We start from the raw sequence: 15,593 nt of genomic DNA, 5'->3' as shown, positions 1-15,593 counted from the left end.
ACTAATTCGACTCAACATTTCCAAAATACATATAATTTTTTGGGAATAATTCATATAAACTATGCTATAAACAAAAAATTGTAGGATTACTTACCGAGTGTGCACCGTTCCACGACGCCATTGCTTAAGCTTGCTTTCGTCGTGGAGCGGCGTATCGAATGGCGCTCGCGTGCTTCCTGATAAATTATTTTTCTGCGAAAAATTCTCTGAACTTTGAAGACATCATTAATATAAATATAATTTTTATGGACGTTAAATAAATGGGTTTTGGTAGGTCCGCTGCTCGTTTAAACTCAACGGTTTGTGCAATATCTGCTATTAGTCTAGGTTCGACCAATCCTGTCGCGACACGAGTCTGCGATGACGTTTTAAAGAATTATACGAGTTTTTTTAGCGTGCTTGTACGAATACGGTCGAAATTTTTTCGCCGTCAATCCGAACTATATGAACCCGTTTTATAGGGGGTCTACTGTATTTATATGTAAAAATTACATGAATGCAGTTCATAAAAATTATTGTAAATAACGTATGACAGTGCAACTGAACAAGTTTTTATTTGCATTTGTGAGTAAAAATATATTTTACTTCAGAGTTTAGAAGACGTCATAAGTATTTTAACAATAACTAGAATTTTTGTGAAATTGCTTAAATTACGAATGAATCTTGAAGTTATCTCACTGGATTCTATATTAATGTCAAATGTGACCAAAGATCTTTAACCAGAATCTGTCTTAATGTGAGTCCTATATGCTTTATACTCATTTCATGGCAACATAATCAAGAAGTTTGGATAACCTAAGATTCTCCTTTTGAAAATAAATATTTTCACACCTTACTTTTGTTCGGAATAACCGTCTTAAACGTGTCCGGAAAAACAACAAATGTAGTAAGATTCCAATACTGCGGATAAAATGAAAGTTGATTAATTCTCTAATCCAATAATACTGATAGACATTGAAAAAGTAGGCGATAATGAATGTTGTAGAAAAATGTTGTGATAATGGTGGTGTAAAATGTTCCCGTTTACACGGTCTAAAAGAACACAGTATATACTTCCTTTCTAACAATAACAACACAATTACACTTTAATGTCTCCAAATCAGCAAGTGACTCTCTGGCACTCCACAATCGAGCAACACTCCGGCACCCGACAATTATTTGATAATTAGAATACTGGATACTGACCAGCCACACAGCTACCCACTCTGGTTAGCTCCCCGATCAGTACTGACTCGATACACACAACAAAGGAAAGCCCACAAATTTTCCCTCTCTCACAATTTCTCCCTCTCTAGGCGGGACAATCTCCCCCGCATTCTTAGGGTATATATTACCTCACCCATCTGACACGTGTGACAAAGCTGTGGACTGTCCATCAACACTTGCTGACATCCACACACCTGATACATATCTGACACATGTTACAATTGAACTTAACAATGAAATTTAAATGCTTTGTTATGGGAATTGAGACAACTCATGCCACAGTTTCAAATCAGATAGTAAAATCTAGTTACTTCAAAAAGAATAAAAAAGTATTAAATCTATTTTGTATGTTGTAGAGCAACTATCAAAAATTATTAAAGAAATTTCAGCTCTAAAATAAATACAAAGTAATTCAAAAATTAGATTCCAGTAAAAATTATAAGAATAGTCATTAGGATAGTTTTGGCCCTATTCCTGTATGATTTTGTATATATTTCGTTTATTGGCTTAATATTTATCTTTCAGTGAAAATATGATGAAACGCGGATTCATTAAAGATTCAAAATTTTTAACATTCTTTATTAGTAACCGTTACTAAAGAAGATAAAAAATAAAATATAATTTATGTAGACTATCGTTAAACCTATCCGTATGGACGAATAGAAGAATGACGTCGACTTACAGTAACCAGATATTAGGGTGAAACAAACATAACTAATTAATACAAATATGCTAGCGGAGAGCACATTTTTACTGAAAAAATGCCAAAAAGTTATTGTGCCATATAATACCATAATTATAGCACGAGGAAAAATAAAAACACGGGTTTTTTTCTCTTTCTCTTAGTAATGAATAAAGGTAAAATAAATGGATTAATGTGAAAAGAATTAAAACGATTGCCACAAATAGGCCTATATATATTTGTGCAACGTATATTTTATTTCAGGAAGCGATTTAAGCCATAATAATAATTATTAGGCATTATTATTAGAAATGATCATTTTTCTGCATTTGTTTGTAAAGATTACAATTAAGGATTTACTTCCATATTAATATCTCTCGTTTTGTAGAAATTAATATGGGAATAAAACCTTACCGAAGAAGCTAGAACCTATTACTATATATATATAATCTATATTTTTTCTTCAGTATTTCTAGATTCGTCTCTATTTACTATAAAAATCACTGACAAAATATTTAGTTCATAAAGCCTGCATATCCAATCGAATTTCAATTCTACTGAACTATGTAACAGGTCTCACATTTCTTTCCCTGAAATAATATCATTTTTAGTATATTCATAACATCTTAAATCACTTTTTAAATATTAAAAAAATTATGATAATGTTACATTCAAAAATAAATAAATAATTATTTAACGCTATGCACATTTTCACTGGAGTTTCAAAAGTTATTGCATTTTGTCATGCCGAGAGTATATGAAAAAAGCTCATAAATGTGAGAAGCTCAGTTTTGTCCATGATAGATCAGTGTGATTCAGAGTAAAATTAGCCATGTTGAAAGAGCAACGTGTAAGGAATTCCTACTCAAACTATTTATTAAAAGTTAAGATTATAACTGATGATTTTAAAATATAACTTTTATCATTAGGATATATGTCATGCAATATATTCTAGTTTCAATGCAGTTCTTACTAATCAGTATAAACTGCAGATTACTTGAAAATATAAGCGTTTACAAGAATATGTGATTGTGAGATTTCAGATTTAATTCCAATCAGATATCGAAATTAGGTGAAATGTTTGGTTGTGTTTACAATTAAAAGAAGCCGTAACGGAATGACGCGAGAGAAAGAAATCTCGTGTATTGGGGCATGTGTTTAAGATCTGTCTCGGTCACGGTATGTTTCAAGGTCACGGTATAGATTTCATGCTCCGTACGACCAGTAAACTGCACTTTCTTCCGAGTTCAAGTTACGGAATTCTTTTTATAATTTCAAATAGAGTATCTTTTCATTTAGAAGTTACTCTGACATATATGGTTCGTATGATACAGTACAAGAATAAGTTTATTTAAACACCGTAAATTTATATTTTCAACGTTATTTTATTCACTAACCTCATACAACCTCGAATTATCAATTGTTTACAGTCGGCTGTTCTGCAATATTGAAGTCATTTAGCTTTTCTGATTTTGTTAGCGAGAACAATCTGATGACTTTTTCTGATGAAATTTTATAATTCGGTGCCTAACACCAAACCATTTAAAACAAAAATAGATAACAAGAAATCCTGTGTCGTATAATCAATAGGAAAATTTCGACTGAAACAAGTTTAATTTAAAAATTCACAACCATTTATTATGTGTAGATAAATACAGTAAGTCATTTTAATCCTATCGATCTTATAACGTAAACGATAATTTCCTGCGTAACTGCGCTATAAAAATAAAGAGAGCAGATACAAATGTACGTGGTAACTCTCGGATACCATTTTAAAATATCATAAACTATAAATAAGCTAGGCTAATTCGTTAATGATCAAAGTACTGGTAATGATTAGCATCCATTAGACCAATAAATTATAATAATTGAAAATTCATAAGTTAGAAGTTAAAAGCTGTACATTTTGATATAGAAAAATTCTACAATATTTAAAATAATATATAAAATTATATTCGGTTCATTTTGCGACGACAGGAAAGCATTATCCACACTTAATTATCTTTATTTAACAAAAAAAAAAAAATAGTAGAAAAAATACGTGAAAAGACCAAAACGTCTTTACTCTCGCCATGTCCAATCATCGGAAACGACAATCTTCCACTGCAAAGACTTTGATAAAACTATTTTTTTATTTTTAAATTAGTTTTAAAATAGTCTGAAGGCGTTATTTGAACACATTGAAACTGAATAATGTTTTTAAATTATTTGAAAATCTTAAACTAAAACAATAAAATATGAAAAATTATGATTTTAGCAACTTTTATTATAATGTTTCGAAAATTACTCATTAAGTACGTTAAAATTCGATTAGAAACTATAAACTATTACCACAATAACCACAAACTTTGTCATCTCAGAAATCATAACATTTGCAAGGGTAATACGTTCGCGTACAAATCCTTTGTCCAGCCATCTTGCAATGGAGTTCGCAAATTCCACTTTTTTCTTCGTCAGAGCAAAGTCGAAGGTTGTAGACATCAAAAACATTTTCCGAACGATGCGTACTTTGACATGAAACTAATGTGGATATTCCTAAAAATCAAGAATGTATAAATTTTTATCGTAACTTACTAACTAAAATATTAAAGTAACTGTCCTTACCACCAATAGAAATCAGGAAGAATACTAGCAAAGCCTTCATTCTTTAGATGAGTTCTGATTGTCTTTCTGTTTTCAGAAGTTTAAATACTACACAACGTTCAAAGTATAAAAGTCTTGTATTTCTTATTTAATATCATTTGATCGTTATTTAAAAATTTATTTAAAATGAGAATTTAATTTAGAAATATTAGAACTTTTCGCAATTTCATTTTTCTACGGAATATAAAATTTCTTAATATTTCTTGAAGATCAAATACAGTATTTCTAGAATAAAATTTCTAGAATAATTCCGGTAAATCTCTCATCTCTTAAAAAACAATAAAGATTTTAACAAATAATATTGCTTCTACTAAATATTTTTTTCTATATTTTATAGCCTATTTCATAATATATAGTGGTTATCTATGCTTATCATTAAGAGAATTGTCTATACTTGCTTTACTATAAATAGTAGAATTGTTACTCTGTTAACTTAATATGAAATATGAAAATAATTATGATTACATGATAGAACTGCAACCATGTATAATTTTTTCTGGTTCGTAATAAAAGTATTAATCTGTTTAAAACCTTTTTATTTCCAGATATTTGTACGAGATATCCGTTCGTACATCACCTGTCCTGGTCAGAAATGAAATGTTTATAACCGTTCACAAAAACAAAGTTCCAAGATGGCAAGTGTATAAACTTGTCTTGCTCAACGCAATAATCCGAAGGATTCGAAGTGGTCCTGTAGAGTCTCCCGGAAATATCGGTCCAACAAGAACCAGTAATGTTCCTATTATCACAACAGTACGCGAATAATTTAAAGAAAAATGTATATTTATTTACAAAATTATTGAGGGAGGAGAAGTTAAGATGAGTGTCTGCACATTTTCAGCAGCACAGCCTCAAAACGATCAAATTATCTTTTATAATAAGAATGGATTAATTTTAAAATTATGCACNCAAATATTAAAATTTCTAGAATAATTCCGGTAAATCTCTCATCTCTTAAAAAACAATAAAGATTTCAACAAATAATATTGTTTCTACTAAATATTCCTTTCTATATTTTATAGCCTATTCATAGTATATAGTAGTTATCTATGCTTATCATTAAGGTAATTGTCTATACTTGCTTTACTCTAAATAGTAGAATTGTTACTCTGTTAAGTTAATATAAAATAGGAAAATAATTATGATTTCGTTACATGATAGAACTGTAACAATGTATAATTTTTTGTGGTCCGTAATAAAAAATTATTAATCCGTTTAAAACCTGTTTATTCCCAGACATCTGTTCGTACAGTACATCACCTGTCCTGGTCAGAAGTGAAGTGTTTATAAACCGTTCACAAAAACAAAGTTCCAAAATGGCAAGTGTTACAGTAGAGCGTCGTTTATCCGAAAGCTGGTTATCCGAAACGTCCGTTATCCGAAAGCATTCCAGTCGGCAAATTTAAATTTTTGCTAGTGCTGTTGCGCTGCAATCTTTGGCTATTTCTCGGGCTACTCAAATATTTTACGTTTTTGATACTAAATTAACATCTGAAGTATAATTTTTTATTGTTTTTATATTTTTCAATAAATTTATTTTGTTTGTACAAAATAAAAAATTAATTTTTAACGATACAATAGTCTTTGTTAGGGTTAACATCGACGAAAATTCAACGCGAAGCGACACGCAACGGAAAAAAATTTCAACATGGGATAAATTAATACATTTTTTCGTACATGATTCGTTATCCGAAAAATAAGTTATCGGAACCACCCCAGTCCCCAATTGATTCGGATAAACGACGCTCTACTGTACTTATCTTGCTCAACGCAATAATCCGAAAGATTCGATGTGGTCCTGTAGAGTCTCCTGGAAATATCGGTCCAACAAGAACCAGTAATGTTCCTGTTATCACGACAGTACGCGAATAATTTAAAGAAAAATGTATATTTATTTACAAAATTATTGAGAGAGGAGAGGTTAAGATGAGTGTCTGCACATTTTCAGCAGCACAGCCTCAAAACGATCAAATTATCTTTTATAATAAGAATGGATTAATTTTAAAATTATGCACTAGTAATTAAAGAGTTATAGAAAGAAATTAATAATGACTTTTATCAATTATTTAACTAATTATTGATAATCGAAAGACCCTTTAACATAAAGATTGAAAATTATTTGTATTTGATAGTGTTGACGAATTATTACGAATCATACAACAATGTGTCATGTAATTAATATGAAAATTTCGACTAAAACAAATTTAAAAAATCACAACCTTTATTATATATACTGTATAGATAAATACAGTAAGCAATTTTAATCCTTTCGATCTTATAACGTAAACGATAATTTCCTGTATAATTGCGCTATAAAAATAAAGAGAGCAGTTACAAATGTAACTGCTCTCTAGTGGTAACTATCTCGAATACCATTTTAAAATATCATAAACTTTAAATTGGCCAAGCTAATTCGTTAATGATCAAATTAACAGTAATGATAAGCATCCATTACATCAAAAAATTATCATAAGGATTGAAAATTCATGACTGAAAGTAAAATAGAAAAACCTTTATTTAGTTAAAACATGAAAGTTTGATAGAAAAAATTCTACAATATTTAAAATAATATGTGAAATTAATTTCTGTTCATTTTGCGACAATGAGAATGCATTATCTAAACTTAATTATCTTTATTTAACAAACAAAAATTAGTTTTAACAAATAAGCGTTCTTCAAGCCCATTCAAACAGAACATTAATTTATTTGAAAATCTTAAACTAAACAACAAAATATGAAAAATTATGATTTTAGCAACTTTTATTATAATATTTCGAAAATTACTCATTAAAAAGTACGTTGAAATTCGATCAGAAACTATAAACTATTACCGCAATAACAACAAACTTTATCATCTCAGAAATCATAACATTTGCAATGCTCAGACGATAGGATACAAATACGTTGTTTAGCAGTCTCACAAAGAAATTCGCAAATTCCACTTTTTTCTTCGTCAGTGCAAAGTCGAAGGTTGTAGACATCATAAAAATTTTCCGAACGATGCGTACTTTGACATGAAACTAATGTGGATATTCCTAAAAATCAAGAATGTATAAATTTTTATCGTAACTTACTAACTAAAATATTAAAGTAACTGTCCTTACCACCAATAGAAATCAGGAAGAATACTAGCAAAGCCTTCATTGTTTAGATGAGATTTGATTGTCTTTCTGTTTTCAGCAGTTTAAATACTACACAACGTTCAAAGTATAAAAGTTTTGTATTTCTTATGTAATATAATTTGATCGTTATTTAAAATTTATTTAAATAAGAATTTAATTTAGAAATATTAGAACTTTTCGCAATTTCATTTTTCTGCGAAATATAAAATTTCTTAATATTTCTTGAATATCAAATATTAAAATTTCTAGAATAATTCCGGTAAATCTCTCATCTCTTAAAAAACAATAAAGATTTCAACAAATAATATTGTTTCTACTAAATATTCCTTTCTATATTTTATAGCCTATTCATAGTATATAGTAGTTATCTATGCTTATCATTAAGGAAATTGTCTATACTTGCTTTACTCTAAATAGTAGAATTGTTACTCTGTTAACTTAATATAAAATAGGAAAATAATTATGATTTCGTTACATGATAGAACTGTAACCATATATCAATTTTTGTGGTCCGTAATAAAAAAAGTATTAATTTACATGTATCACCGTCTATCAACTAACAGACAATTTTCAAATTTTCTTTAGGTTTGGAACGATAAAATAATGTAACGAGCATATCCAGCATGAGTGAAGCTTTATAAGACAATGTTTTGTTCGCTCAAATGTGAAGACGCAAGCTAATTGTAAATAAATAATAGTTGTAACATTAAGCAATTTTTTTTAGCAAATTGTAAATTCCTCCTCTTTTAAAGTTTCCTCGGCTGGACATAGGAATGATCGGTCAATTTTGATGTCTCGGTTCCCACTCGACAGTATTGGCCGGTATTTTGCTTTATATCTCGGGATTTCATGATCCAAATATTTTTGAATTTGTCAAGAATACTTCTGTATATGAGGTAAAGATGCTATTACATTTTGGAGTTTTATAAGTCAAGGGAAATAAGAGCTAGACAGTGGTAAAAACACATCTTAACCGGAGTGAAACATAATGGAAATTTTATTAGCGTTAGTCATTCCCATTTTAAAAATAAGGCTTTTGATCTAAAAAATCACGTGACACGAACTTATAGCTAATTGGGTCTGTGGCCCTAAGCTTTCCATATGTGGTCTCGATTTTCATCTATGTAACCCTGTTTTAGCGCTGAAGGAATGACTAAAGACCGAGCGGAAATCTATAGGTCTTCAATTTGATAATTGCAACACAAAACTCTTTCCCAGTACTCTAGTAAGAGGTTAAAGATACATAAGGAAGTCCGATAATTTTCTCTTATACTACGATATAAAATTTAAATAACAATAAAAGTAATTTTGTTGAATTTTGAGATATTTTGGTTTTTTCAAAAAATAATATTCAAGTTTAAAAAATACGAAGAATGTGACTCAAGTCAAAATGTTATAAGAGGCCACCTTTTATAGGATTTTTTAATAACTTTATAATAATAATAATTTAAAAACTGCAGCAAGGCATTGTGACGATTTCACAATAAGTAATTGCTTGTTACGATTATATATTCAAAAAGTACTGAAATGTTGACGATAATTTCTATAAAACGTAAGTTTCCTATGATCTTAAGAAACTAATAGCATACAGCTATTGCTGATTACAGACGGATACTATCTGTGATAGTCATATGACTCATAGATCATCTTCAAAAGATGTTCTATTAGCCTACTACAAATTACTACATGTGTCATTGAATGGCTAATGGTTTATTATTATTACTTGTTTGTATCCAGAAATATTCTAACAGTTTCTGTTTCTAATATTATACTGATAAAAAAATAACGATGAAGCAATTCAGAATTTAAAACCCTATCTTTTACAAATTATTGAATTATTCAGTTTATATTTTTAGTTATTGTTACATAAACATCAGAAGCGATGCAGGAGATAAACAATTTAGAATATCTTTTCAATCCATAATGATTTTTCAAGGTATGGTATGCTTTCACGCAATAATATTGATAAGAGCGGCTTTTATGCACTCAATGTAGATTTGTCAAGCTGAGATTCTGCAATTATTGATTAAATGAACTTCAGTAGTTACCCAACTTAAGCTGATAAAACAAATGTTAAGATCGGGACGACAAAAAAATTTACAAAGTTTTTAGAGTTTACGTTTACAGTAAAACGAACTTATCCGTTGGGGGTTTCGTTGTTAGGACTGAATAGCGACGTACCTTTTTACCGAAAAAACTAAAAGTAGGGTAATAAGTTATTAATTTTTGCCCTTTATTTAAAGAGAAAAAGTTAACATATTTAATGGAAGAATTTAAATGATCTTTCTCTTCGCATATTTGTTTTTCTTCATTCATTAAATATTGTTTATGACAATTGAACTGTAATATTTGAATGAATTTGAAAGCACGTTGTAAAGAATATTATATAAATTTAACATTAAATTATAATTTAAAAAATGTAAAGAATTTTTAATTATTTTTACATTTTTATAATTTAACTGAAAGTGTTTAAAAATTATATTAAGAAATACACGTAAACAATAAATTTAACATTTATTAATTTTGTTAAATTACAAATTTGTAAAAATGACATTACGATATATCGAAATTACGAAAGAATCACGTCAGATCTAAAAATTTAATTCCGAAATTTCCACGACTGCCATTTTTTAACAACGACAGTGACGATACACTTGACTGCATATAATCCTTTTCTGTACTACACATTGTCTATGGCAAGCATTTCTTAGCTCTATAAATGAGCAATCTCTATAATATCTTCCAGGATAAGGAGTATAGCGTGACGTCAAGCTTGAAACTTTTGTGAATCGTACTAAAATGAAATTCAATCACACTTCATCAATTTATTTTTATAAGTAATATACTGAACTATTGATAAAGAAACTTACTACTGACGCAGAGCAGGAAAATCAAAATTATCGCTTTCATTCTTCCAAGTAAATAATTTTTACACGATATTATCGGTTTATATAGCCAATACTCGTGTCGTTATAAGAGAAACAATGCTTGTAATTTAATAAAGACACTTGGATTTCATTTAGCGAACTGTAACGTGTCAAACAAATTCGATTTTTTGATAAAGGATACTTATATTGAATACTCTTGATTATATTATTTTCCTTGTATAATATATTAAATTTAAAAAATATTTTACAATTATAAACGAAAAATTTAAATTTCCTTATATATTTCGTACTGATAATGCGCTAAAGTACACTAACAACCAAAGTTACATTTTAATAATATTGAATATAATTTTGTCTGCTAAATAATTTACATTAATAATAATAATTATTATTATTATAAAGTACTTTATAATATTGTTTGATGTTTTCACTAAGCTAATTCCTGGCAAGTTTGAGTGTCTTAGTTTCTATACTCATGTCCAAAATATAACCATTAATTTGGCTTATATCTTAGAAAATACTGATCAGAACAGCATGAAATTTAACATATAAGCATAACATTGTAGTCTTTATTCGATAAAATCAATTGAAAACCAAACATTTCATTTAAATTGCTTCAAACCAAAAACTAAAAAGTACTAAGTATTGCATTACAGAAAATGTTTGAAAAATTTCTGATCGGAATTTTTTTCAGTCTTTTAAAGTTTAGTTTCGATTTTGACTAATCGTAAAAATTGAAACCGTGGTTTGATAACTGTGACTGACTCATTCCTCATATGTATCACACATATTTGCACGCTTAATTTTCTTCCTTTTTAAGCCAGATATTTGGATACTGAACGTTTCAACTTCACTGTTTAAACGCAGGTTCGTTAAGTAATCCCGATTAATGTGTGCAGGCTTAGTTAAGGCGCTAATCTATTTTATTTTTGTAACTATTGCCGTAATTTTTCTACTGAAAAATTCTCCGAACCTCGTTCGTGAGCTGGACATATGATGCATTACTAGAATATCAAGTCTAATGTAAAATTTACAGATTTTTGCATATTTTCTTCTACAAACTTGTATTTTCTAATTTATTTTCATCAGTTAGTACAATAAAATCGTGGAATAATGACATAAGAGAATGCCGCCTTTGGAATATCCAGCTATATTTGAATATTTTACTAAATGTAACGCTTATGATTACCGAGAAATGCTTAATTATAGGAGTCTTGACTCTTATTATTATTTTTCAAGTGGTAAAGTAGGTGAAATTTTAATTAATTAATTGTCACAAAACACTTGTGTCCTTAAGATAAATGTAGATCCATCACAAACCCTATCTGGAAGTAATCATTTCATATGGACTTGTGTGTCTTATGATGGCAAAGTTATTTATCTAGATGCATATACATGCATGGCTGGATACCAATTCTCTTCTTGGATTTTCATCACGTGGTAATGAATGTAATTGGAACGGTTGAAAATACTGTATATAGACAATCTCGATGTATCGTGTTTTCGTGTACATCGCATACAGCTTCAAACCACTTATACAGAACATTCTGGCTATTGTGGAAGCCAACCACTGCACAATATCTACCTGAACTAGTTTTATAAGGCATGCCACCATTCATTGGTGACATTTTTAATTAAATTAAAGATTGCACACCTACACTAAACAACTAGCAGTATCTTAATGGCTGCCAAGACATACGCCCTCGTGTGACAAAATTCAAAAACGTTCTGGAAACTTGTGGGTAATAATATTTTGTTATTAGTGCGGCATTAGTGTGAGAACCCTGGAAACGTTTAAATAGTAAAAAGAATTACAAATTTTGACATAAAATCAAAGTAAAAATTTTAAGTAAAGGAAAGGCAAAATTTTATTAACTTCAGCATTTCTCTTACATTTCCTTTGATTCAGATGATGTTGAAGTTCCTGCAAGAAAGAAAATTTTGTAAGGGATGACCAAATCAGGAACGATTGTAATTGGCCATCAAATTTGTTATAAAAAGGGAAAACACTTTTAATCAGGCTGTCAGAAGATACTAGTAGTTCCTGTCCACCCTCTTCCTGATGACGAGAGCAACATGCTACGTTAACAAGAACAAAGTTCTCACGATGTCCCAGGTAGTATATTATCTTATCTATGTATGCTCTCTCGTTCGGCGGCCATAGACTATCCCAAGGCCTTAGCCAATAGCTAGAGTCGCTATATTCCGAGGCGTATTTAGCTTTTATTATACGCCATATATGTACTGTACCGTATATTCGATATATTCTATGTACAGGTATACCTCGCCTTACGTCGGTAATTGGTTCCAGGAAAACGACTTAAGTCGAAAAACGACGTAAGTCGAATTTACTTGTCTCCGAATCTACTTGTCACTAGGAAAAACCATAAATTATTATTCCCAGATCTGTATTTTATTTATTAATGCATTTTTAATAATATATGGTTAATAAGAATCTATCTTAAGCTTACAAAGAAATAAATTTTAGTTTTTAATAGAGTACAGAAAAAAGTAATGTAAATTTACGAATGCATGTACTGTTCTGTAAATACAGTACATACTTGTAAATGTATATATTTTAATATGATTTTATGTGCTTTAAACGCTTTTCTAGTGATATTACGACTTCAATATTTGTGGCGGACGGACGTAAAGGCGAATAAAATGACTTAAACTTGACTTTTTTTTTCCGTATACTTTTTTGACAAACGACGTATAATCGGGAACGATGTAACTCGAAACGACGTAAGTCGAGGTATACCTGTATATATTGATACTTTGTAATCTTAATCCATATTATATATATAAATAAATAGGTAGCATATGAAAGGGAAATTGTCCAGTTTCCGTCTCGTGAATCGACATGTTCCCTCCACGACCACTCGATGTTTTGACCAGCCCCTCGGATTAGATAAATTTCGCGAGTTAAGAGGCGTTACTTCTCAATAATATGACAGATTTATACTAGCAGATTCTCCTCTGCGTAGTTCATCATATTCAAGTTATCACATACCTAATTGTGAAGCAATTTCATTGTATTTTTACAACAAAATATACTGTACATTTAAACGTAGTAATATTAACTTTGAAAATCGTTAAATCACGAAATTATGGCATAAAATTTGTTTAAAAATTATTTTAAACAAATTTTATCCCCTAAAATAAAACAAAAAGTTCTTTTTTCATCAGAAATTAAGCAAATCATTGCTAGTGTAATTATTATTGACAATAACTGTGAGGGGGAATAGTAAATTCCCTGTCAAAACAGCAAAAGGTTTTTTCGCAAAAGATTGTGGGTGGTGGTGACGGAAGCTCGAATACGAGGCACCTTTACAAGAGAAACCCGTTTATTTTAAACTAAGAAGGGTTACTTAAATCAATAAACTCTAAATTTCTTCAGTGAGCATTAATGTTCGTTCTAAGTTCGTTTCACTTGATCTACGGACATTGAAAAAGTAGGCGATGATAAAATTTAAATGCTTTGTAATAGGAATTGAGGAAACTCATGCCACAGTTTTAAATGAGATAATAAAATCTAGTTACTTCAGAAAGAATAAAAACATATTAAATCTATTTTGTATGTTGTAGGGCAACTAACAAAAATTATTAAAGAAATTTCAGTTCTAAAATAAATACAAAGTAACTGAAAAATTAGATTCCAGTAAAAATTATAAGAATAGTTATTAGGATAATTTTGGCAGTATTCCTGTATGACTTTGTATAGGCTATATTTCGTTTGTTGACTTAATATTTATCTTTCAGTGAAAACATGATGAAACGCGGATTCATTATAGGCTCAAAATTTGTTGATTCTTTATTATTAACCGTTACTAAAGAAGATAAAAAATAAAATATAATTTATGTAGACTATCGTTACACCTATCCGTATGGACGGATAGAAGAATGACGTCCACTTACAGTAATCAGATGTTAGGGTGAAAACAAACGTAACTAATAAATACAAATATGCTAGCGGAGAGCACATTTTTACTGAAAAAATGCCAAAAAGTTATTGTACCATGAATTTCCATAATCATAATCACGACAAAAAATAAAAACACGGGTTTTTATCTTTTTCTTAGTGACGAATATAGGTAAAATAAATGGATTAAGCCGAAAAGAATTAAAATGGTTGCTACTAGGGTTTCTCCAACGGAATCCCTGCTGTTTTTTAACCCGGGAAAATTCTTTTCATCCCGGGAAATCCCGAAAATTTCTTAAAAATTCACTTTTTTCTTAATTTGTGATAAAGTTGAGGAACTTTTGCAAATAGAAAGTATAATTAACCCCTAAACTATCAGAATACATCTGTTTTGATTAATTTTAAGCCTGCTTATTAGTTTTTAATTTTTTGCCCGTTATGTCATGTCACAGATTGTCAATAATCAATATGTAGTCTATTTGTAGCAATACTGAAAATTCTTTACTTGTCGGAATCTGTAATATCTTGAATAATTGCGCCGATGCTGTCGTAATTTTTAACCATGCTCAGTAGCTTCCATAGCTTCATTATGTCAGGTTGTGAAAATTGGACCAGGATATAAACGAGTATAAAACATGCAAGTACGAAGTTTTTCTTCATAAACTCTATTATTAAAGTCAAACGAACTTCCGTATTATCGGGCTATAAGCTCGATGCCTCTATTAAAGCATCCGAGGTAGGCAAATCAAGAATATTAGACGGCAAAAGAAGTACTGTAAAGCACTCGAAAACGAACAAGAAATCTTCCAGGCTACAGGTGAAAAAAACACATATAATTTGTTTTCTCTTATTTGTTTTTGTAAACAGTTTCCAACAAACTTTAATAACTTTTTTCTATTTGTGAAAATTTCTACGTAATTCGAAAGTAATTTTTTAAAATATATTTTACATATATATTAATTTTTTATTTTTTAATATTTAAAAAAAAAATTTTAATATTAATATTTTACACATACATTAATATTATTTTGGAGGTTGCAGGACGTATTAACTTACTTAAATATGAAAAATAATTATATCATTCGATTTTAAGATTTATTTTATATCTTAAAAATAATTAATTATATCCC

General features: G+C 29.4%; 3 long non-coding RNA genes across 3 annotated transcripts; all 3 read right to left on the bottom strand.

Moving 5' to 3' along the window:
• Positions 1 to 4,001: 4,001 nt before the first annotated feature.
• On the bottom strand, positions 4,002 to 4,597 carry LOC111641431. The gene is made up of 2 exons (XR_002759403.1): positions 4,493 to 4,597; positions 4,002 to 4,423 (listed from the first exon to the last, which is right to left on the bottom strand). It is a non-coding gene; the product is annotated as an uncharacterized LOC111641431 (long non-coding RNA).
• Positions 4,598 to 7,149: 2,552 nt separating this feature from the next.
• LOC111641432 lies at positions 7,150 to 7,752 on the bottom strand. The gene is made up of 2 exons (XR_002759404.1): positions 7,636 to 7,752; positions 7,150 to 7,566 (listed from the first exon to the last, which is right to left on the bottom strand). It is a non-coding gene; the product is annotated as an uncharacterized LOC111641432 (long non-coding RNA).
• A 2,396-nt stretch (positions 7,753 to 10,148) lies between these two features.
• On the bottom strand, positions 10,149 to 10,716 carry LOC111641427. The gene is made up of 2 exons (XR_002759402.1): positions 10,524 to 10,716; positions 10,149 to 10,447 (listed from the first exon to the last, which is right to left on the bottom strand). It is a non-coding gene; the product is annotated as an uncharacterized LOC111641427 (long non-coding RNA).
• Between the last annotated feature and the right edge of the window lie 4,877 nt (positions 10,717 to 15,593).

The sequence above is a fragment of the Centruroides sculpturatus genome, unplaced genomic scaffold (genome assembly GCF_000671375.1).
Source record: "Centruroides sculpturatus isolate CEXI.00-Female unplaced genomic scaffold, Cexi_2.0 scaffold1563, whole genome shotgun sequence".
Lineage (NCBI taxonomy): Eukaryota > Metazoa > Arthropoda > Arachnida > Scorpiones > Buthidae > Centruroides > Centruroides sculpturatus.
Note: the sequence above shows the minus strand (reverse complement) of the source record. Positions and strands in the feature narration are given on the sequence as shown.